Raw genomic sequence first — 24,426 nt, 5'->3', positions numbered from 1 at the left:
CAGCTGTGCCGTTAGATGTGTATTTCAACTGAGTTTTTAATCATACCTTGAAGAGTAAGAAATTGCAGACATGGACACCACATGAAAGAAATGGCCTCAATCCAAAAGGAAATAATGCATCATCCTAAATTATAACTCAATATTAGTTTAATTACAGCTTACATAATTATACCTTACAACGCTACTCTATGATATTGTGTATAAAATCAAATCACACACACACACAAAACCTATATTAAAAAAATATTAAGCCTGTGGCAAAACACAATGAAAGCCAGAAGTTTGTAGTTACCTGAGAAACATGCCATATGTCCCTTCAGTAACTTGGCATAGTGAAACACTACCTTTGCAGTGTTAATACACCCTCTGGTGCCAATGTAGTGGTCAAAATATGCTATGACTCAATTAACTATAAACTTCATTTTTGAAACTGATGTTCTTTTACATAATTTTGGCATATAAAGTCTCTTTGGGATATTTCGTTTATAAGAAAGGAAGAAGATAGCATACACTTATGATAAATCCTAATATCCTAGGGATATTTTATTCTTGTAGTTTATCACAATGGCAGTCCTGTTAAATTAGCTTCATTCCTATGGAGATCAGGTTAACTCAGGTGAAAATTGGAGCAAAACCTTTTTTCCCTTTCCAGAGACCAAATTTGTCGTTCAGATTCAAATGTAGGTAGCATATAAGGAAACGCCAATACAGGATCATGCTCCTACAGATTCTATCAATTTAAGGTGTTGACCCAGGCATAAAGGAAAATTATAGGAAATTAGAATTGGTATGCCTAAAGACCGCCATATGGTAGATACAATGAGCCAATGTAGTATTATGCTGGAAGCTGCTAATGGGTGCTATCAGGCGGGTCTTGCTCTATAGATAATCATAGACCTACTTAAAGGTGAAGGGTGTGCTAAGCATCCTTCAGTGAGGCTATTATGGAAATAGCAATTAAATGCCCCTTTATACAGAGACAGCTGGAAACAATAGGAAGCCCTGCCCAAGGCCCTCGGCCACATGGCAAAACCTGAGAGTTAAGCTATGTGATCTACCTTCATAGATTTTTTTTTTTTTAAGGCCAGAAGGGACCACTGCGATCATCTAGTCTGACTTCCTGTATAACACAGGCCATGAAACTTCCTCGAAATAATTCCTTTTGAACTAGAGCACATCTGAGGGATTTCCCTGGGATTGATAGCAAACAGAGGGCTTAGGGGGATTGATTGGTTGCTGATGCGTGAGAGAGAGAATGTGCTCAATACTACAATGACAACGCGCAGAATAAGGCCCTCTACACTATGCTATACCAGCGAGAAAAGCAAATGGTGAGCATGGGCCTGAGAAGAAGTTGAGAGACAGACTTTTGAGGGCACATTACTCGCTGCAAAGACAGACTTGGATTACTGAACACGGAAACTACCTGCTGTTGTTTGTTCCTAATGGCTTCAGGGGGAAAGGATTTTGTGATCATTTCTTTGTCAATACAGAAGATGGCACCAAAGGAAAAAATCTGACTTGCATCATCATTTTTGTCTAATGGAAATAATCCAACATGTTTCCAAATATTGTCTACCCACTCAGGCCAAAAGAGGAAACAGTACACTGGTAGCAAGGGTGAGCACATACTTCAGATCAATTTTGATCAGTAATGTGGGCTTCTAGAAAACAACCTTTTACTTCATGTAAGCCAGACAGAAGGGTGGCCAGGACTTTTTTAAAATCCAATGGTAAAGGTTTCAATTAAACAAATTGACATGCCCCTACTGACTGTGTGATCAGGACACTACAAGAATGTCCTGAGGCATGAGAACCTGAAAATGAAACTGACTAGCTTATTTTCACACTCTTAAGTTGTGAGAAATACAGAAAGTAACCAGCATAAAAAATGAAAAGTAAATTAGATTTTTAAATGATTTTAGAGTTAAAAATTTTGAGTTACATCATCTTAAAAAATAATGTATTAACAACTTGACAACATCCCTTCAATATCTGGTCTTTTTTATAATATCTAAAGTCAACACTCCACTGCCAAGTTTTAGTTGTTAAGAAGAGCAAAAGCAAGCATATTTGGAGAGCCAATTTTTAAATCTGATTTTTGTGGTGGTTCTGAATCTCCTCAAAAAAAGCAGCTGAATAGAGTTTTAAAATAAAATAAATCAATGTGTTTATCACTGCCCTATGAATAATTCTGTTATTCATAGCTTTTAAGAGATCATTATGACTGACCTTTCCTGAGACAGGCCATTGAACTTCACCAATTGCTTGAACCATTTAGAAAAATATCCAGTCTTTATTTAAAGACTCCAAGGGATGGAGAATCCACCACAACCTTAAGTAAGTTGTTTCAATAGTTAATTACCCTCACTGTTGAAAACGTACACTGTATTTCTAATCTGAATTTCTCTACCCTCAGCTTTCGGACACTGGATCTTCATCTGCCTTCTTCTACTAAAATTAAAGCCCAGAAATCTCTTTGCCATTTAGGTACTTATAAAGTTCTCTCTTAACCTTCTCTTTTGCACACTATATAGATCATCTTTAGACTCACACTATGAAAGCACCCTTCCAGACCTCAACACATGAGGAGTCAAATGTTTTATCTGGAGTCATGCTGTGCGTCAAGAATTACCTAAATGAATTCAGCTGCTGAAGTGTTCTGCAAGGACATGGTTGCCACTGTTCAATGTATGGCAAACAAGATTTCCCTTGTTCCTCCACAGGGAGCCATGACACCTCACAAGTTTGATTTCCCACCCACCCTCCCTCAAACTATCAGGGTTTCCTTAATTCTATTTCCCTATACTTTATGCACTGCAAGATAAGATGTAAACACGAACCAAACAGATCAGATTCTTAGCTGATGTAATCCTGCCTAGTTCCCTTGATTTCAATGGAGCTATGCACCAATTTGCACCAGTTTATGATCTATCCCACAGAAGTACTGTTACAATGATGGTGACACAGAATAGTAGCATCAAAAGTAAAGGATCTCAATCAAATATGCGATTGTACAGAAGAAAGATGTAAACAGAACTTTAGTTTAATTACTAATAGACTATCAAAATTTTAAATTAAGTGTTGCCATTTTAGCAAACCTATGTTAATACCATTATTCTCACAAGTGACACAATATCACAGAGTACAACAGTGTGCAGAGTCTAGTAAGCATCAGGTCCCCGTTGCAGTACCCACAGTACAAATGCATATGAGATGTAAGGCAAAATGCTGGCTCCATCTGAGTCAGCGGGAGTTCTTCCACTGACTTCAGCGGGGCCAAGATTTCTTCTATGGTTTTTTTCCCTGAAGGTTTTACAACCGATATACTGAAAACAGTTCTGGAGATCAGCATGGATATAGGTCAGTATTTTCAAACTTGAGTGCCTATAGGCTAGGCACTTTCAATCTATATTTAGTCACTGCAGAGGTGCTGAGCTCCCACCTACAGCTTTCATTGAAGTCAATAGAGACTGCAGCACCTCGAAGAAAAAGTCAGGCCACCTACTTACTTTAGGCACCAAAGTTTAAAAATGCTGGCCTTGGGTCTTGGCCATCAAAGCCAGCTCTCCATGAGACATGTGAAATGACAACACACTTGGGCATGGTTCTTCAAGATAACGGTCGTGTTTCCTGAAGAGTGGCCCAGGAGTTGGGTAGCACCAACTGTTTTGAAGGTTAAGGCTGAAGATTATTGGAAGAAGTCACCAGAAAGCTCACACAATGCCTATCCACAATATGCCTACTGTTCACGAACATGATCAGTCCTTAACTTTCATAAATACCAATGTTATCAATCTGAAGCTATTACAGAAGGATTTTTGCCCAACAGTAAACAAAAGACAATATTACATATGCAAGTCAATTGGCAAACTTAATATTTTATTACATTTTTATATTACAAATAGTCTAGAAAAACATATAATTTAAAGGGGCATGAGACCAGTAGGCCAGAAATGTAACACCCTTAAAATGATGCATTCTTGGAAATGTTTTCTTATTTAAAATGGTTTCTTAGCATCTTTCAATAAATCCTTCCATCTACTATCTGATCACTGCACATGTACACAGTTTTGTTTGCACACAGTTCAAGTGCATCCATGCTTTTCCTCCCCAGTCTACCCCTCGAAAATTTTAGTGGAAAGGGATTTAACAGTGTCATTTTAAATGTTTCAGATACCCATACCTACTTAAGCACAACTTTGGCAGCTCTTACTGGCCATGACTGAATTAATGTTCTCAAGCAATATTTTATTTAAAAAACGTATTTTTGACAGGAGTCTGTATGTTCAATAAACCATTGTTATGAAACAGTAGAATCCAATGATCCATGAGAGCAAGAGCTGCAGAAACTGCATTTGAGAACTAGATGTAATATTCTTCTAAGCATTTAAACCTAGAGATTGATTCTAAGGCTGTATATCTATAGGTTTTTCCCTTGATCTCCATCACTCGACTGGGCTATGCTTTCTAGGGGGAAAAAATGCTGAAACCACAGTAAAGGCCTGAATTACTTATGGATTTAGTGAGAGATTAATCCAGCTTTTCAATAATGACAGTTTCTGAAAAGCCCATGGAGGTCATTATTGGTTTTAATGACATATTATTTATTACATTCAGGACACCGACAAAGAGCGATTTTGCTGAATGAAGTACTTCTACATGTAAAATCTGTTGTGAATCGTAAGCCATACTTGGCTCTTCCAAAGAAACCAAATCTCCCCTCACTCCCCAAGTGAACACAAGCCCTGCATCCCTTTTAGTTACACTAGGAAGCTCACTCACCAAAAGCTCGGCAAGGAGTTACTATAAAGCTACTGTATTCGGTGGAAATGTAAATCAAACCCCATCCTGCAGTTTCTACTGTTCTCAAGAGGGATTTGCTATGTGGAAACACTGCAGTATCAGGTAAGGACAGAGCTATATTAAATAATACTGTCCACAAGGATGAAACTATTTTAAATGTTTCTCTTTGGAGAGGCAGGCAGCCAGGGTAGAACTATCTGGACAGAGAGCTTGGGCAGAACGATGCTAAGAAGTCATTGCCTGGATGGCATATATTTAGCAGCTGCGGTTGTTCCCGGTGCTGACGTAAAGGAGTCCAGATATGTGCATATTGCCCACCAAGGAGCGAAGGAAGCGGCAGAGAAGGAAATACAGAGTGTGTATGAAAGTAAAGGGTTGTAACTAGGGCTGTCAAGCGATTAAAAAAAATTAATTGCGCTGTTAAACAACAACAGAATACCATTTATTTTAAATATTTTTGTACATTTACGACATTTTCAAACATATTAATTTCAATTACAACAAAATACAAAGCGTACAATGCTCATTACAAATATTTGCACTGTAAAAAACAAAAAAAAAATTTCAATTCAACTCATAGCAGTACTGTAGTGCAATCTCTATCATAAAAGTTGAACTTACAAATGGAGAATTATGTACAAATAAAACTGCAATAATAAAAATAAAAAATAATGTTTTCAAAAATAAAACAATGTAAAACTTTAGAGCCTACAAGTCCACTTATTCCTACTTTTTGGTCAGCCATGCACTCAGACAAACAAGGTTGGTTACAATTTGCAGGAGCTAATGCTGCCTGCTTCCTGTTTACAATGTCCCCTGAAAGTGAAAACATTATGTGCCAGATGCGCTAAAGATTCATATGTCCCTTCATGCTTCAACCACCATTCCAGAGGACATGCGTCCATGCTGATGACGGGTTCTGCTTGATAACGATCCAAAGCAGTGCGACGCATGTTTGATAAAAATCAAAGCAGGTTGATTTTCTTTTTTCGTGGTTTGGGTTCTGTAGTTTCCGCATCAGAGTGTTTCTCTTTTAAGACTTCTAAAAGCATGCTCCACGTCGCTCTCAGATTTTGGACGGCACTTCAGATTCTTAAACCTTGGGTCAAGTGCTGTAGCTATTTTTAGAAATCTCACATTGGTACCTTCTTTGTCTTTTGTCAAATCTGCTGTGAAAGTTTTCTTAAAACCAACATGTGCTGGATCATCATCCGAGACTGCTATAACATGAAATATATGCAGAATGTGGGTAAAACACAGCAGGAGACATACAATTCTCCCCCAAAGGAGTACAGTCACAAATTTAATAGACACATTACTTTTTTAACGAGCCTCATCAGCATGGAAGTATGTCCTCCGGAATGGTGGCTGAAGCATGGAAGGGGCATACGAATGCTTAGCATATCTGGCATGTAAATACCTTGCAACACTGGCTACAAAAGTGCCATGCAAATGCCTGTTCTCACTTTCAGGTGATTTGTAATTAAGAAACAGACAGTATCTCCCGTCAATGTAAACAAACTTGTTTGTCTTAGTCATTGGCAGAATAAGAAGTAGGACTGAGTGGACTTGTAGGCTCTAAAGTTTTATACTGTTTTGTTTTTGAGTGCAGTTATGTAACCAAAAAAAATCTGCATTTGTAAATTACACTTTCACAATAAAGAGATTGCACTTCATTACTTGTATGAGGTGAATTGAAAAATACTAGTTCTTTTATCATTTTTACAGTGCATATATTTGAAATCAAAAATAATAATATAAAGCAAGCACTGTTCACTTTGTATTGTAACTGAAATCAATATTGAAAGTGTAGAAAAACAGCCAAAATACTTAATAAATTTAAATTGGTATTCTGTTGTTATAAGTGCGATCAATCACAATTAATTTTTTATCACTATTACTTTTTTTGAGTTAATCGCATGAGTTAACCGTGATTAATTGACAGCCCTGGTTGCAATACATTGGGAGCATGGCACACCATTGATTTGAGCTTGTTGTGATGCTTCATTTTAGTGGTATATTGAGAGTGACTGGTGAGAATATCGGGAGGGGAGATACAGTTTTGAAGTCCATTGGCTGATCATCCTTAGGTAGATTTCTTTCCCTTTATAACCAGATGTAGCTAGGAAGATCAGTGCAATGTAAGACAGTGTCTTGGAACTATATGATCTCCTCTCTCTATTCCTGAACAAATCACCAGTAGTGAGAACTGTCTTCCACACTCTGCCAGGAGACTATCTATTTCTACTGGGCAAGCACCTTGTCTATATTGGATCAGGCCAGGTAAAGGCTACTCAGGAGGGAGAACTTAATGGGCAAAGGCATCAGTGTGAGCCCATCACACCCTGTGTACCATGTAAACTGGCTCCCCAACTGATTCTGAAACTATGTGTTGAGCAAAAAATGTCACCTTTCGCAAAGGCCGTCCCACAATGATATGACAGGTCATGAGCTGGCACTCATCATGATAGCAGAAAGTAATAATCACCATTAAATTACACTTGTTAAGTAAGGGAAGCAATCCAGTCAGCAAAGAGAAAAATCCATTACAAAATGTCATATTGCACATTTCTGGTGCTTAGACACCACAGAAATGAGTGATCTATTGGTGCCTAGATAACAGCAGAGCACCTGCTCTACTATAGTTAAGTTTAAGACCAGCTTTCTGTTTAAAGCTTGACTCTTTTAAATGCTCTAAAATCCTCACAGTTACTCAGATTGCCTTGAAAATTGCCATGAAATGCCTCACTAGGGCACAGGGTTCCATTATTGATTTGGGGCCATTTGACCAAAGGGGTTCCTGAGATACAACCACCTCAGAAGCAGCGTTTCTTAAAGCTTTTGGCAACAATTTTGGGCATGCAGAGATCAAACTAGGGCTGAGATGATCATACCAGGGAACTAAATACCTGAGTCTCGCTCCCACAGACTGCATGCCACCCACAAGCACTCTGGGGAGAGATTAAATTATGAGATTAGCCCCAAGAGTTTGGTTCTACAGTTGGATGCATCACAGTTCTAAGGCTCATGCATGACATGGATTATACTGCACAGATGGAGAAAAAGAGAGAGGCTGCAGGAATTGAAAGCTTGCTATGAATCACCCATCCTCAATACTTCAGAGGAACTGTTCTGGACATCAAGTTGAGCATCACCCAGACACAGAGTTCAAACCCAAACCTAGAGAGAAGTCTCAAATAACAGGAGGCACCTTGTTAAAACCTGCCTCTGCCAAAGGTTTGGGGTTTTTTAAATTATTACGGTGGGGGAAATGTAACCTAAGTAAAGGAGAATGTTCACATGGCACTGAAAGTATTTCTGAAAAGACAATAAATTCCCCATGCAAACGTTCCCTTGGAAGAGAGGGCAACTAGAGTTGCAAGAGTAGGTAAGAATAGGGGAGAAGGGTTTATGGTGCAGCAAGGTGAGGGATGATATGGGGAAGGAAATAAAAGGGGTGTGAGTGAATAAGAGGGGTTGGAGGGTGAGATGACAGGAGCTAGCTGTAGTGGAAGGGGAGGGCCACTGGGAGAGAACAGGGGCAGGGGCACCTGTCAGCCCCACATTTCCCTCCTGAGTGCGCACTGGGATCTGGGAGCTCCCAGCTCCTGTAGAGCAATCTGACCACCCCCACATCCGTGCCTCTCTCATGTGAGCCAGGATATAGGGGACTTTCTCTTCTGGGGATATGAGACTCATTCCCTGCCCCCATGTGTGTGGCAGAATCTGACCCCCCTCCACGTGAGCTGAGGGGCTCTGGTCCCCTCCCTTCCTCATCAAAAGGAGAGAGTTGCATATGTACCTTCAAATTCCATTCTGCATTGTTTCCATATCGATTTGTGCAGGGTGTGTCAATAGCAGGACCCTGGAGTCTTCTGGTCATAGGTACTGTCAGTCAGGAGCGGTGACTTATAGGGGCTCATGGTGCCCGGGCTCCACCAATATTCAGGGCCCGTGGGCCCGGCTCCACCAATGTTTGGGACCGGGTCTCACCCCCAGCCCCGCCTGCTGCCCCCATGCGCCTCCCCAAAGTGTTCCCTGGCCCCCACTTGCTGCCCCCACTCACCACCCTGGAGCCTGCAGCTCCCTCTGACTCTGCTCTGCCGACTTCTGGCATCAACTGCTGCTGCAAGGTCCTAGTGTCCCACTCCACTGGGGCCAGGACAGGCTGCCCTTCCGCCCTAGCCCTGAGCCTCTCCAATGCCCCAAACCCCTCATCCCCAGCCCCAGACAGAACCCTCAAATCCCCCCGCACCCTAACCCTCTGCCCCAGCCCTGAGCCCCTCCCCCACCCCAAACCCCTCATCCCCAGCCCCAGACAAAGCCCTCATCCCCCACCCCTCTGCCCTAGCCCTGAACCCCCTCCCACACCCAAAACCCCTCATCCTCAGCCCCACAGCCCTCACCCCTGCACTCCCTCCTATCCCCAAACTCAGCCCCAGAGCCTGCACCCCTCACCCCCTCCTGCACATCCACCCCCTGCCCCAGCCGGGAGTCTGTCCCCAAACTCTCTCCCAAAGCCTGCACCCCCACCCCTTACCCCTGTCCAGAGCCTGCACCCCCACCCCCTGCCCCAGCCCGGAGCCTGCGCCCAGCACCCAAACTCCATCCCAGACCCCCTCCCCCGCCCAAAGTCCCTCCCAGAGCCTGCACCCTGCACCCCTCCTGCACCCTAATCCCCAGCCCCAGTCCAGGGCCTGCACCCCAGACCTCCTTCCCACACCCAAACTGCCTCCTAGAGCCTTAGGCAGGTGGGGGGCAGAGTTTGGGGGGGGCAGGTTCTGGGCACCACCAAAATTTCTACAAACCTGCCACCCCTGCTGTCAGTAGTTAAGCAAGATATGAGTGCACTGTGTGGAGTTAAAGGGTAGAGGAAAGTCAGCATTAAGTGGTATCCTATGTGCAAGTGTAAAGAGGTTGCAAAAGGCTGTGAAGTGGATATTAAATTTTACAAGTGTGATATTCTGTCAGGGGAGAGCAGGCTTAGTTTTTAAGCATAGGGCATGTGCATTGTGATGAAAAGACAGAGTGTGTATTATGGGGCATAGCTCCAAGAGGGAAAGATTATGGTTACGTAGACTTTTACCTTAACTCTATATTTCTTGGTTTTCAGAACATTGAGTTTTGCAGGACTCAACATTCTGAAAGGGCACAAGCCATCAGCAAGCAACCTGAACTGTGCACGAACAAAGCTTTTTCTGCTATTTAATAAATAGATACAAGCTGTGATCCTGCAGTCATACTGACCTTCACTAGGAGCATTCAGTGAGTAAGGACTGCAGGACTGGGCCAAAAGAGAATTATTTTGTTTATAACAGCTATTGACCTGGGAAATCCAGAGAACATCTGAGCAGAGTAGTCTGCTTAATTTACTTTGATAAGCAGAGATTAACCCTTGGGAAATAAAAATAATAAATTCAAGGATACTTTCCTCCTCTGCCCCCTATAATTGTTACCATTGTCACAGACTCATTAAATCCCTCTGGTAAAGTTCTAAACAATTATAGGTTTGATGTGCCTGGGATAATAAAATGTCCCTTTAAGGAGAAACTTTCCTTCATAAAAATAGCTTATTACTGGTAAAGAAGGAAAAGATGAAACATGCACACGCCCCCATTAATACTTCCACAGTGCAACAGAAACAACTAAAACTGACATATGACACATCTACAATATGATGAGAGTACAAACCAGAAAAAAAAAATTCCAGTTTTAAAGGGATACACCACCCTTGACACACTTTGTTTTACTCAACACCGTGGTTTATTTTGGCTGAGATTTTCATTCCAATATGCAGGTGCATTTTTTTGCACTCAATCACGCCAAGTGATTTCAAAGAATGTAGTAATACACACTTGTCTGTCAGAGTAGGATCAAGCCCATTGTATGTAAAAACATGTTCCTTGAATAGTGCATTGTACAGTATTCTGCCTAACTGGTGTTGAAAATAAGTAATCACATAAGGCAACATTCTTGTGATCACGCTGAACACTGATGAATATTCCTTTTTTCACCCTTTCCGCCACCCCCAGGGAAAATATGACCTTCAAAATATACTAGGTTTCTTATCCTACATCGTGCCTCCTGATCAGACATAGTTGCGAGGTATGTCACTTGTTTGAAATTTCACCTCCAAGACTGCAGCGCTGAAAGTTACAGTTCAACTTCTCTGTAGATTTCTCTGCCCCCAAACAATCCCACAATTTATTTCAATGCTCAACTACTACACGAGTAACAACCATTAAAAACCATTATTCTGCGCCATGATTTTTTTATTCTGTACTCACTACTGAACTATAAATTAAGAAATGTCCTTTCCATTGCACAAATGAATTGCAGTACCAATAGCTAGGTGAACATTTCTTCTGCATCCTTATATTAAGTGTCAATGGTCTTAGAATCATAGAATCATAGAATATCAGGGTTGGAAGGGACCTCAGGAGGTCATCTAGTCCAACCCCCTGCTCAAAGCAGGACCGATCCCCAATTAAATCATCCCAGCCAGGGCTTTGTCAAGCCTGACCTTAAAAACTTCTAAGGAAGGAGATTCCACCACCTCCCTAGGTAACGCATTCCAGTGTTTCACCACCCTCCTAGTGAAAAAGTTTTTCCTAATATCCAACCTAAACCTCTCCCACTGCAACTTGAGACCATTACTCCTTGTCCTGTCCTCTTCTACCACTGAGAATAGTCTAGAACCATCCTCTCTGGAACCACCTCTCAGGTAGTTGAAAGCAGCTATCAAATCCCCCCTCATTCTTCTCTTCTGCAGACTAAACAATCCCAGTTCCCTCAGCCTCTCCTCATAAGTCATGTGTTCCAGACCCCTAATCATTTTTGTTGCCCTTCGCTGGACTCTCTCCAATTTATCCACATCCTTCTTGTAGTGTGGGGCCCAAAACTGGACACAGTACTCCAGATGAGGCCTCACCAATGTCAAATAGAGGGTGACGATCACGTCCCTCGATCTGCTCGCTATGCCCCTACTTATACATCCCAAAATGCCATTGGCCTTCTTGGCAACAAGGGCACACTGCTGACTCATATCCAGCTTCTCGTCCACTGTCACCCCTAGGTCCTTTTCCGCAGAACCGCTGCCTAGCCATTCGGTCCCTAGTCTGTAGCTGTGCATTGGGTTCTTCCGTCCTAAGTGCAGGACCCTGCACTTATCCTTATTGAACCTCATCAGATTTCTTTTGGCCCAATCCTCCAATTTGTCTAGGTCCCTCTGTATCCTATCCCTTCCCTCCAGCGTATCTACCACTCCTCCCAGTTTAGTATCATCCGCAAATTTGCTGAGAGTGCAAACCACACCATCCTCCAGATCATTTATGAAGATATTGAACAAAACCGGCCCCAGGACCGACCCCTGGGGCACTCCACTTGACACCAGCTGCCAACTAGACATGGAGCCATTGATCACTACCCGTTGAGCCCGACAATCTAGCCGACTTTCTACCCACCTTACAGTGCATTCATCCAGCCCATACTTCTTTAACTTGCTGACAAGAATACTGTGGGAGACCGTGTCAAAAGCTTTGCTAAAGTCAAGAAACAATACATCCACTGCTTTCCCTTCATCCACAGAACCAGTAATCTCATCATAGAAGGCGATTAGATTAGTCAGGCATGACCTTCCCTTGGTGAATCCATGCTGACTGTTCCTGATCACTTTCCTCTCATGTAAGTGCTTCAGGATTGATTCTTTGAGGACCTGCTCCATGACTTATGTCTTATGCAACAACTACAAATCATACTCGATGGGAACCCCATTCTGAAAGAAATCTTTCCTTAATCCCCTCTTCTTGCCTTCAGACAACCCCCCAACCTCTCCAAGATCATCATCAGAAGCAAACTCCCCACAGACCAGGACACATCAATTCAAAGTGGCACCACCCTGCCATAAAAGATGCAAAACCTGCAAACATATATTCACTGCTATGATGATCCACACCCCCACAGAAGCGCCACTTTTCTACTAGGGTTGAACAGGTCATTGTTGGGAACCTTGCCTCTAGCATTCTGCACAATAGCTAGCCAGCTATCCCTGCTATCCAGCCTGCTGCATTCTCCATACAGGGGAACTTAAACGGGACTCCAAAGGAAAAACATTAGATTTGTACTCTCTTCTTGATGCATCAATGACAAAGGTATTTTTAAAAGGTTATTTTCTGTATTCAACAACAACAGTCAGATCTGGTCTTCCTGGTTTTGCGGGTGGAGGTCAAAGCTAACAGACCACGTTGTTCTTAGCCCTTTGTGAAAAGGGGCAGAGATACTGAAACTTTACCAAAAACAGCTTTTCTCCAAAGTGTTCCTCTGAGGAACATGAGTTAAGTAAGCGCAGGGTGCATAAAAATGAATGATTTTTTTTTAAAAATCCAATTTTATTTAAATCAGATTTATTAATAAAAATCGGATTTTTGAGGAAAAAACCTATCTAAAGATCGTTTTAATTCAGATACATTATAGCTCAAAGATATCTCATTGTGGAATAGGGATGATAAATTCTAATTCTATAGTATGAGACAATATATTCATGTAATGTTTAAGCAAAGTTTTGTAAATGATTTCCAATAGTTCATGGATTAGGGACCCAATTTATTGGGTTCCAGGAACGTCTGCATAGATTATTTAGGTTCATCTTTCTATCTACCCAATGAGACTCAGTGCTCAGTCTAGAAGATACCATCAGAGATGCTTAGTTTTGTAGTTCTCAAACTGTGGATTTGTGTCTCCAGACATAACATGCTTGTTAACAGCAAAAATGTTTTAAAATAAATAAATAGAGGTGAGAAATAACAGACCTCAACTCTCATGTCCCTCTACAAATTTGTGTACACAGAGTCAATCCCTTACCTCTCTCTAAAATGCAAAGTTTCAAAAAGTTCAACGAATAGAAGATTGTTTGGGGCAGAATAGATCTGGACAAGGAGAAGAAGTCTGGAGATGAATGTGAGAAGGGAGGGACAGGCAGTAGAAACAAAAGTGAAACTGTTTGAGCACCATATTACAGAAATCTTGAGGTCTTTCTGAGTGTAGCCTTCATGGATTTGAGATCTACCATACCATTCTCTCACTGGAAGAAAAAACCTATAATGGCAGCAGGCCATAAAAGAGACCCAGTTTGGGAAGAAGAACCATTCAAGAAATATATGTTTGCTGATAATGTTTTAAAGAAAGTCACACCAGTGAACTGGTGGAAGTCATTTAAGCACTTGGATTCAGAGACTGTTGAAGTAATAATCTCACTTTTAACACCAGTAGCTTCTTCTGCCGGTGTAGAAAGAATATTTTCTTCCTTTGGACTAATTCATTCAAATTGAGAAATCGTTTGGGACCTGAAAAAGCAGAAAAGCTTGTTTTTCTTTTCCAGATTATGAACAAACAGAAAAATGAAGGTGAAGGTGACTGAGTTAGCTGCAGAAACCAACATTTTAGTTTCTCATGTTGACCTGGCTGACGGTCTATTTAATTTTTGTTTTTAAAAAATGTCATGTAATTATTTTAGTTAAAAACAATTATAACAAAAACAAACCTGATTTTAAAAAACTTGAATGTTTAACTAAATACAAATATTCACATGCTTGTTTTGTTAAAATATATGTTTGCAGTTGAAGAAAAAAATCCAGAATACATAACGTTGTTGTTTTAGTTAAATAAAACAATGTAAATGTCTGTCTGGTGATGTTCTCCTAATACAGCATGACAAGAAAATCCTCCAAATATTAAGGTTTAACCTGTTGATTTGGAGATAGTTCACCTCCCAATGACTTCATTAATATCTGCTTCAATTACCTTTGGTAAATGAAATAACCAAACAATCATTCATTTTCTGATATAGCTGGAAAACTAATCTGAAAAGTTTTCAAAATAAATCACTTTAAAAATGTGTAGTGTGTACCTTCTAAAAATGAAACCTACATCTATCTCTGAGTTGTGAAAAATATGTATTAAGGTTATAAGAACCAACAAGAATGCACTTTTATGTAGAAATCCATGATTAAATCGAGTCTTCCTAACTAGTGATTTAAATCATGATTTAAATAAAATTTATTTAAATCAAATCCATCCTCAGTAAGCATCGAAACAAATCCTCAGCTGATGTCAACTGCAATCACATGTACTTCAATGGGGCTATGTCAATTTACACCAGCAAAGGATCTGGCCCAAAAGCCTGAATAAAGATTACTTCCATTCTCAATCAGAGTTCTCTCATTGGCAATTTCAGATACAAACCTCTAATTCTCCAGACATTCATAGACTCGAACACTATGTTTTCTACTGGACCTCAATATTTCATATAAAAAACAACCAGGAAAACAAGCAAGCAAACTAACACAATTCAAAAAAACATTTTAAGAAATCCTCAACAGAGAGGGGGCGAATCTGGTATTGGTTTCCAACAGGGAAGTCTTCCTTGGACTCAAAATGGGAGGTGCTGGATAATACTGAATTGGAGGGTAAAATCCTGGTCCCCATTCAAGTCAATAAAACTTTTGCCAATGACTTTTAGTGGAGCAAAGATGTCATCCAGAGCTTGTAAGCAAATCTCATTTACCCTCAGCTCTAGCCCCCTTGTCCCCAATCCTTGGGCATGATTTTGCACTGCCGTGCATCTTTGGGAGTGCAAAATTGGTATAAATCACCAGCAAATTAGGATGACTGACACCATGTGCACTCTACACATTTATAAATTATTGCCCATGATACAGGGCAGTGAAGAATCAGCCCCCTGGTTTAAGAAAATAAATCATCTTTCCTTCTTACAAAGGGGCACAGCCTGCCACCACCTTACCACAGTTAAAATGGACAGTATCAATTTCAAAATTTGAGCAAGAATGGTTCTACTATAAAATGTAAGAGTTCTACAGTGTTATTGCACATGTAAGATTGTCCAGGACTCTTGCTCCTTAGGTAAGTCATAAATCCTGAACAGAAAAAAAATACAGAACAATTAACTAGTTTCCTTAACATGTTGTCTCTTGAAGACTGACATGTATCAAAATTTTCTCCAGTAACCAAGCATTCATGCAAAAAAGAGATTTTGTTGGAGCTATGAACCCTTCACCCTCAATACATGAAAAGAAATCTAAGGTGTGCAGTGTGGTGGTGACTTACGAATACTACATTTCCTTTTGGATATACCACACTTTGGCAGCATTCGTTAAAAACATAAACCGATTTTTTTTTTATTTTTTTGCTATGTAAGGATAGTTTAATTCTTCGAGCATACATATGGATTTCCAAGATTTTTGCAGTCTCTGAACTGGAACCTTTGAAACAAAGCTACTCACACAGGGGCAAAAAGTGCACCCTGCACCAGGCAAGAGTACACGCTTGTGATGCACCTTCCTCACACCTCCAAACTTAAGTAAGTATTCAAGGATGATGCTCCAAACCCATCTGTTTCCTCACCCATCCCACTGCACAAATAGAGCTCTGATTCCACCATGCAAGACTGCACTGCAGTACAGATCCTGCTGTGTCCAGGATTCTCTGCACTCACAGAGGAGGGCAGCATTTCCTGCACAATGAATCTCGATCCATCTGTGGATCCCAGAAAATGAATACAGGCTTGTAGACCACTGTAAGCAAAAGAGAGACAAAGCCATTCCATCTTCTCCGTGGCTCTATCAGGCAGTTCATTCCACTAGCAGCATCAACACCACACACTATCAAAAGGGCCTCTATATCCCAGTTTACCCAGCATTTCTGAACACCTTAAATAGGATTAGCGCACTAGCACGCACATGTTTCCATTATCTCCATTAAAATGTTATCTAAAGCCTTCATATTGTCCCACATGATTTGGGGAAAAATTGCCTCAATACATGTTATTACCCTTGGACACACTTCGGACATATGAATGGTGGTGATTAATAAATATAATGGCATTCTGGGGACAGAGGAAGGGGGGGCTGACAGTATCAGCCTGCCATTTCTATTGTATACATGACACACCATGTCCAATTCATCATTAAGAATTCGGCTAGCATTTTACACAAAAAAGATTTCTCTCTTTTTACAGTTAAGCTACAATGAAACCGCTTAATAATGGTCACCAAAGGGACTGCTGTTGCTAGTCTGGCTTTAACAGGTGGCTGTGTAATACGGTGTGATTAACGGAGGAAATGGTTTTGTTTTTGTTGGGACTGAGACTTTAGGGGCCACTAGGACTGAACGCTGTTACAAGGTGACATGAGCACCAGTTGATGTCGCTACACAAGACTTCCTGTGTCCGATTAAAATATGGTTTAAACTGCACCACTGCGGCTCAGGAAACATGTTGCATCGATTTAATCACACATTCACCCAAATCTCACCCTCACTACACTAGCTGAAGTAGATCACATAATAGCAGACTTTTTCTAATTAAAGAAATTCTGATAAGTCATAGCCATATGGCAGACTGAAATCACGAGGGGGTTCCACAACTAGGAGAGGTAGCACGAGTAAAGGCACAGAGAGGAGAGTGGGAGAATGACACAAAGGGAACATCAAGACTGTAGTTGTTGTGAATCGATAAGTACCTATCTCTTGTCAGCAGAAGGCCTGATCCTGCTCCAGTTCAAGTCAAAAGAAGTTTTGCAAAGTATGTCACTGACAACAGTACCAGGCCAAAGGGACTGTGGTTAAAATGTTTTATATTCCAGGGTGCAACACATATGTTATAACACAGGGTTGGTTTGCTTGTTTGTTTTACATGTTAACTATGCTATGTATATTCCTTATTCTTTTTTAAATGTGTTCTAATATTGAATATGGAGGACATATTTATATTCCTTACATATAAAGGTGTGCATGGAATGAATCAAGTATACTTCATATTTAAAAAAAAAAATCACAGTAACCTTAAGCTCATTCCTGCCTGCAAACTGGACAAAAGAAATATTTGTATTCATGTATCTGAAGGGTGCTCAGATACTACACTGATGAGCAACCTTATAAAAAGATAAGGTAAGGCCAGATCCTCAGCTAGTGAAAACTGACATAATTCCATTTAAGTCAATCGAGTTACACTGATTTAAACCAGCTGAGGCTCTGGCCAAAGGATTTCACAAAACAAAGTACTTCCCATACAGCTTCAATATTCGTAAAGAAAGACACAGCACTGCCATTATACTTTCTGAAGTACACACACATATGCACAGAACCAATATAATGCTGGCACAATTAAAAGACTGCATTACAAAACCCAGTATGTAGTAATTTGACAAATCACATCCAGTACAAAAAGGTACACTTTTGACATAGGAACAACCTCTCTGCTAGATTTCAACTGTCTGTTATTGATATGCTGGATCTTTATCAAGTTAAGCAACAATTCAAATAAATAAATAAATAAATAAATAAAATAATGGACAAGTGATTCTCCCCCCCCAAAACACTTCCTTCACTCTAAAAAGTGACAGATGTTTTGGCTCAAACTTTCCAAAAAAGCTCTCTTGGATATTTGTGAAGATAAATATATTAAAGACTGTGAAGTTCTCAGATACTGTGGCAATGGGAGTCATGTATGTACCTTAGATAGATAATTTGGTATATTTAGATATAAAGCCCTTTTCAATAAAGTGTGCAGGATATGCTATTGATGCTGGAGTCTTCCCAATTTGGAGGTGTTGCTGCATTCCCACACACACTGTGAATCTGACCTGACTGCAGAAATGTATGAAGTCCAAAATTCTGCAGATATATTTTGCCATACATTTGTATATATGATTATAACCAAACTACATTGTGTATGTGCTGAAGCTGATCTTATACACTGGCAGATTATTCAGTTTCACCATCTGAATTAATTTTTGTAAAGACTCTCAAAATGCACACAGAACGGGGATTTTAATGCAGATATTTTTGCAAATTCTCTTCTCCACCCTTTTTTAAAAAAGAAAAAATCAGGATTTCCATGCATATATTATGTTCTTATCTCCCTGTAGTCCTATTTCTCATCGCCGAAACTCAGATTTTATGACAAAATGATTATCCCATACAGGACAGATCATGGTGCTGATAAAGGCAATGGCCTAAAGCATAAGCATTTTGTTACTCTCCAACAGGGAAATCAAACTATAGTTGTCATAGTGTATGTGAGTTTATATTATCTAAACGATACACTCTGGCATGCAGCACAGAGAACACCAGCGAAAAAGCTATAAATAAAAATACCTGTAAATTTAACAAGTGAATAACTATGCTATTATTTATTCAATTGCATGTGTATTATATAGATGTAACTTCCATTATCCCAGAGTTGTAGGTCCGTGCTGAAATATACGGATATACATGAAATGACTCAAGTGCAAATCACACCATGGATACTATTTGTAAGTGTTCATGAATGCTGTATTTTCCATGTCATGTCACAAAGCCAATATTCTGAAATAGCTAAAAGTCACTACAAAAGTCAGGTTAAGTTGGTTAATATAGCATCTTAGCCTTAAGCCATAGCTGACAATAAACAGAAGATGATTTTAAAATCATCACTACAAAATGCATACTTTAAAAGGCAAGCAAATGAAGCACATTTTACTACCATTGTAGAAAACTGCCAAATGAATCTAATCAAGGAAGTGGATGTGATGGCAACATATGACTGTACCGCAGGATACAAAGCTGGGCCTTGAAACTGCAAAGACTTATGCACATACTTAACTTCATGCTTTGCGAATAGCCCCTTTGACTTCAAACTACTTATAGGGTGACATGCTGGTCCCATTTAAGTCAATGGGAGTTTTGCAACTTAAGTGTAAGTGCTTGCACTGTACTGTCCCTCCACATGAGTGTATTTAGATATATTTTTCAACATCTACAGGTAAGTCTATTTTAACAAAATATGTTTCTCTGAAACGTATGTGTGCGCACCACTCACCGCCTGCACCTGAATTACCTTACAGTGGTACTTATTTATTTACTGCTATTTATAAAACATAAAAACCATCCACATTACTCTGTATAGTTCTGATCCTGCAACCAACTCCACATAGCCACATAGCTGTTCCACCCATGCAAAGCCCCAATCACATCAATAGATTCTATACATGTGTCAGGATTTGCTCAAATGAAGTGAACTGCAGTATTGGGGCCTCTGTTTGTCGTTAACAATAATCTGCAAAACAAATCAACCAACAGACCAAAAAAACAAACCAACCAACCGAAGACAATTTTTTCACAATAAAGCCAGTTCTGAAGCCTGTACTCAGACAAAATCCCCAATGATGCCCATGGGAAGTTCACCTAAGTATGGACTAAATAAGAACTTCTGGTATGGGTCCAACAGAATTTACACAAAGCCCTTTCCATATCACAGAGTTTTGAGTGTGGATAATAAAATGCTTGTGCAAAAAAGCTTTCAAACACAATTACAAGTTTTAAAATCTTCTGTGCCACAAAGAACTATCATAGCAAGAGAAACAAAAATACATTACTTAAAAACAGTACCTTTCCCTTATGCAGTACCTGTTCAGTCTCACAACACACAATGTAGATATTATTTTACCAAATGGATAAACTGAGTCTCAGAAAGGCAAATGGACTTGCACGAGAATGGCAGAGATAGAAACAGAACCCCCAAGTTATCAGTTCCCAGTCCCTTTTCCCTTGTAGTAGGGAACAAGAACAAAGAATATTCTACTGCAGATACATATCACTTCACACAAAGAATGCCAGAGAGGACCCAAGTACCATCAGATTTCTAATCTTGCTTATCCACCACACTACAATGAGCTTCGGGGGAAAATCACCCCTGCTGAACAAAGCCTTATGCAGGGCATTAAGCAAGGGCTGTGGAGGATGAATTCAACCCCAAACCTGTCAGCAGGCCTTGGGGTATAATGCAGTCCCTCCTCAGAGTCTACTGTGACCTGTAGGCTAGAATATCAGTTTCCACTCCACACCCCCTCTGCTGGATATTAAGAACCCTATGTTTGCATAGCATTTGACCTCAGGGTCCTTCTTCCAGCTCACCTCCAAACTACCATATTCAGGATCTGCACCATGCAGGGGAATTCGGGTCCTTTGATACTCTACACAGTCCTACAATAAGGTATATCAAGAGGGCTTTATGCAGGCGCTTTGTGTACTCCATTCTACGGGCCCCATACTCATGCAGGTTTCTCTGGGAATGGTGCCCAAACTGAACCACACAACCGATCACAAACACAAGGTAAGGACCCAGTCCTACTCCCATGGAAACCAGTGAAGATTTTCCAAATTCCTACTGGCTTCAGGGGGAGCAGGCCAGAGTGTTCATGCCATCACTACCTTCCCTGGCAGGCCTACCTCCTTCTGGAACTGTACTAGCCACCTGCGGACCCACCGCAGTGTGAGAGTTGCCACAGGCACCTTGCAGCACCACAACTGTCTCTCTCAGAGGACGTTCCAGCATCTGGGGCCTGAGGCCTTCCTCTGGTGTATAACCCAGGACTTAATTAAGCTCCTGGCATTTCGATACCTTAAAAAAATGTTTAAAAAGTTTGTCAGGCTACTGGCTTCTGTCCAACAGCATCATTCAAGAACGAGAGTAAAAGCAACTCCTATGCAAGAGACGCATATGTATTATTATCCATTATTACCATGAGCATACTTCTATCTACATAATTACAAATCCTGCTGCTCTTTAATTTTAATTGCATTTTGCTACAGAGTCATAGTTACATATACCATAAGGAGTTGTAAAGAGGATGGAAAGCTTCCAAAATGACTAGGTGCAATGTCTTTGCTGTCTAAACATTTTCAGGTCATTAATATTTCACTTTTATATAATCTTTAACTGATTTTGCAACATGTTCCTTCCCCCTCCCCTTTTAAGTTCGAGCAAGAGGAACTGTTTGAAGTAGCTAGTAAACCTTCCTAGTCTCTTTCTCCTTCTGCCTCTGGAGAGTTTTAACACTTCAAGTGCAACATAAACCAGAAGGAAAAACATGTCTAGCATAGAATCAGCTCTTCAAGAGAGGATTTTTTTCAAGTTTCCCTTCTAGAAACATTCAGCTGTGAAAATGTCTAAAAGGGAAATGGGTGGAAAGAAGTGATTACTTTCTCCACTGTGGCTCCCAGGACAAGCTGAAGGGAGTGAGAGAGCTGGGAAGCGTGGATGACAGCTGTGGCCTCTGAGAAACTTCACTTCTCTGCTGGAAAGGAAAACTGTTCTCAACTCCCCAGTGACACAACTCCCAGCACCTTTCCTTTCCTCAGGGAAAGCCAAAGCGTGTAATCACCTGAGGACAGCTTTTACAGTTAGGGAAAAGGACATGAGGATGTACTCAAGGAAAGCATGGATTTTCACAAGCCCCGTGTGTAATTAGCTACATCCCCATTTCTTCCACCCTGTGAGGCATCTCATGTGATTCAGAAAGGGACAGGTAGCATCCTTCAGCTCATGACTCAAAGGGGAGCCACCTAGAAATGCCACACATCATCTGACGCCACCACAACCCCCTGTTCAAATCTCTCCCAACAAACCGCTCCTTCCTGCAATCGCCAGCTGAATGAACATTTCAAAAAAAAGAAGACCGAATGAAAAGCCAAACTTAGATCCTTACTCTCCTCTCGTTCACACACCAGGGAGAGTCAGGAATAACTTCACGGACACCAATGGGAATTCTGTCAGCACCAGAGGAAAAGCAGCATCCTCTGGATTTCCCAAAGCCTCCTGTCTAGTCTAGATCTGTCTTTGGGGTAGGACACTCTTCAGGCCAGAGCCATGCTGAAGCTTCAGGTCTTGTGCAGGGGGGAGGGTGGGCACACTGTCCCCACAAAAACAGTTCCTAGCCATGTCACCATCTCTCTCCTGCTCCTCAGAGCCCCCCCTCCACAAATGCCACCTGCCCTGGCTGCCCCTCTCTCGTGAGGGTGGCTAGGTGCCGGGTGTTTGCCAACGCCTGGATGAGGGAGCAGTGGCCCAGGGGAGAAGAAGAGGCGACATATGGCATTGTTGGAAAGTCCATGGCTCCCACATTTTGCAAGCTGCCTCCCTCGGCTGCAGGCGTCCCGAGTCCCCTTTAAGTGCTGCAAAGCAGGCAGCTGCCTGTCTGTGAGTGAGCCCAGCCTGCCTCCTCTCGCTCGCTGCCAACCCACAGGAGCCCTTGAGCCAACCCCCGCCACAAAGCGACTTGTCCTCCCCCTAATCCCAGCCGCCGCTGCCGACTTGCTGGAGCGAAGCTCAGCCAAATCCCCGGAATCAGCGCGAACGCCCGGCACGGGCAACGCGGATCTACCCCCGCCTCCTGCTGCCGCTCAGTGCAACCGCGCACCGGGGCCCCGGCCGCCCTCCTCCCGCTCCCAATCAGCTGGCCCTGCTGCCTGCCCGGCCCCGGATCTACCTGCAGGAGCCGAAGCGGAGAGCAGCAAAGCCCGTCTTCCCCTCCCTCTGCAGTCACCCAGCCCGGCAACAGCCTCATGCAACCCCCCACCTCCCAAAATGCATCCGCAGCCCACACCTCAGGGGGGGCAGAGACAGGCCACCTCCCTCCCAACCCCCCAAAATCCTGTGTCAGGAGCCCAGCAGCAGCCCCGAGGCCTGGGCTGGCTCCCCCTGCCTGCCAGGCTGAGCCCAGCCCCGGGGCAGGGAGCAGAGCAAAGCGCAAAGGCAGAGACGTGAGTGGGGCAGGAAGGATATTTACTACCTGGCTGGGCTGCTGCTCTCTCTGGGCTCCTCCAGCGCACTGAGAGCTTGGTGTCTGGTGGGGAGAAGGGGGGGGTGGCAGGGCTGAGTCTCTGCCTTGCCCCCCACCTCCTCCTCCTCCGCTTGCTGGTTTGGTGTTTTTTTCCTTGAGCCCACCCCCACTGCCACCACCCCACCCCTTGGTTCAGGGCTAATAATCCTCCTGGAGCCAGCCCCGCTCCTCTGCACGAGCCGCCGCTTCCCAGGCAGGCATGTTGTTGCTGTGAGAGCGAGCAGAGGAGGGATTGGCAGCCGGCGCTGTGTGTGTGGGTGCGGGGAGGGCGAGGAGCAGGGGCGGGATCGGGGGAGGCGCTTCCCAGCGCGTCTGTGTTGCCACCGCCCTGCTGCAGCGCCCGGTCCCACCCCTGCTGCCCAGGCGGGCAAAGGGGCGGCGGGGAGGGGTGGGGCGGACTGAGGCAACCTCACCTCCCCGGGCTCGGAGGCAGCCGGGAGGCAAAGAGGGAGACAAGTATTTTTTCCCCAAGCCTCCTTTGCAGCCATGCTAGGGTGACCAGATGTCCCGATCCTATAGGGACACGAAAGCTTATGCTCAGATAAATTGGTTAGTCTCTAAGGTGCCACAAGTCCTCCTTTTCTTTTTGCGGATACAGACTAACACGGCTGCTACTCTGAAACCTCCCGCTCTTTGGGAATTTTTCTTATATAGGCTCCTATTACTACTCCCCACCACCATCCCCTGTCCTGATTTTTCACACTTTCTGTCTGGTCACCCTAGGCCAGGCGCACACACAGGAGACCAGGAGCGAAGGTGGCACCCCACCTGGGGTTCAGCCCCACTGGGGTGTGTGTCCACTGGCCCCCTGCCTGAGAAGTCATTTTGATGCACTGTAGTGTAGCCAACGGATTCCACTGCCCCACCCCCTTTTTAGGTATTTAGTTTGTGATTGATGTTTCCAGTTAATGGGGTACAAGCCAGGCAGGTGATGTTCATGGACCCA

The 24,426-nt window shown here is 42.4% G+C and overlaps 1 protein-coding gene across 7 annotated transcripts in view; it reads right to left on the bottom strand.

Moving 5' to 3' along the window:
- Window positions 1-23,682, bottom strand: part of CCSER1 (coiled-coil serine rich protein 1) — a 1,062,049-nt gene extending 1,038,367 nt beyond the window's left edge. For all 7 annotated transcript variants that reach the window (XM_073340691.1, XM_073340694.1, XM_073340695.1 and 4 more), the window contains exon 1: window positions 23,430-23,682. The gene's annotated coding sequence lies outside the window, so the exon portion shown is untranslated. The remainder of the gene's footprint in view (window positions 1-23,429) is intronic.
- Between the last annotated feature and the right edge of the window lie 744 nt (window positions 23,683-24,426).

The sequence above is a fragment of the Lepidochelys kempii genome, chromosome 4 (assembly GCF_965140265.1).
Source record: "Lepidochelys kempii isolate rLepKem1 chromosome 4, rLepKem1.hap2, whole genome shotgun sequence".
Classification (NCBI taxonomy): domain Eukaryota; kingdom Metazoa; phylum Chordata; order Testudines; family Cheloniidae; genus Lepidochelys; species Lepidochelys kempii.
This window is presented reverse-complemented; position numbering and strand designations above follow the sequence as displayed.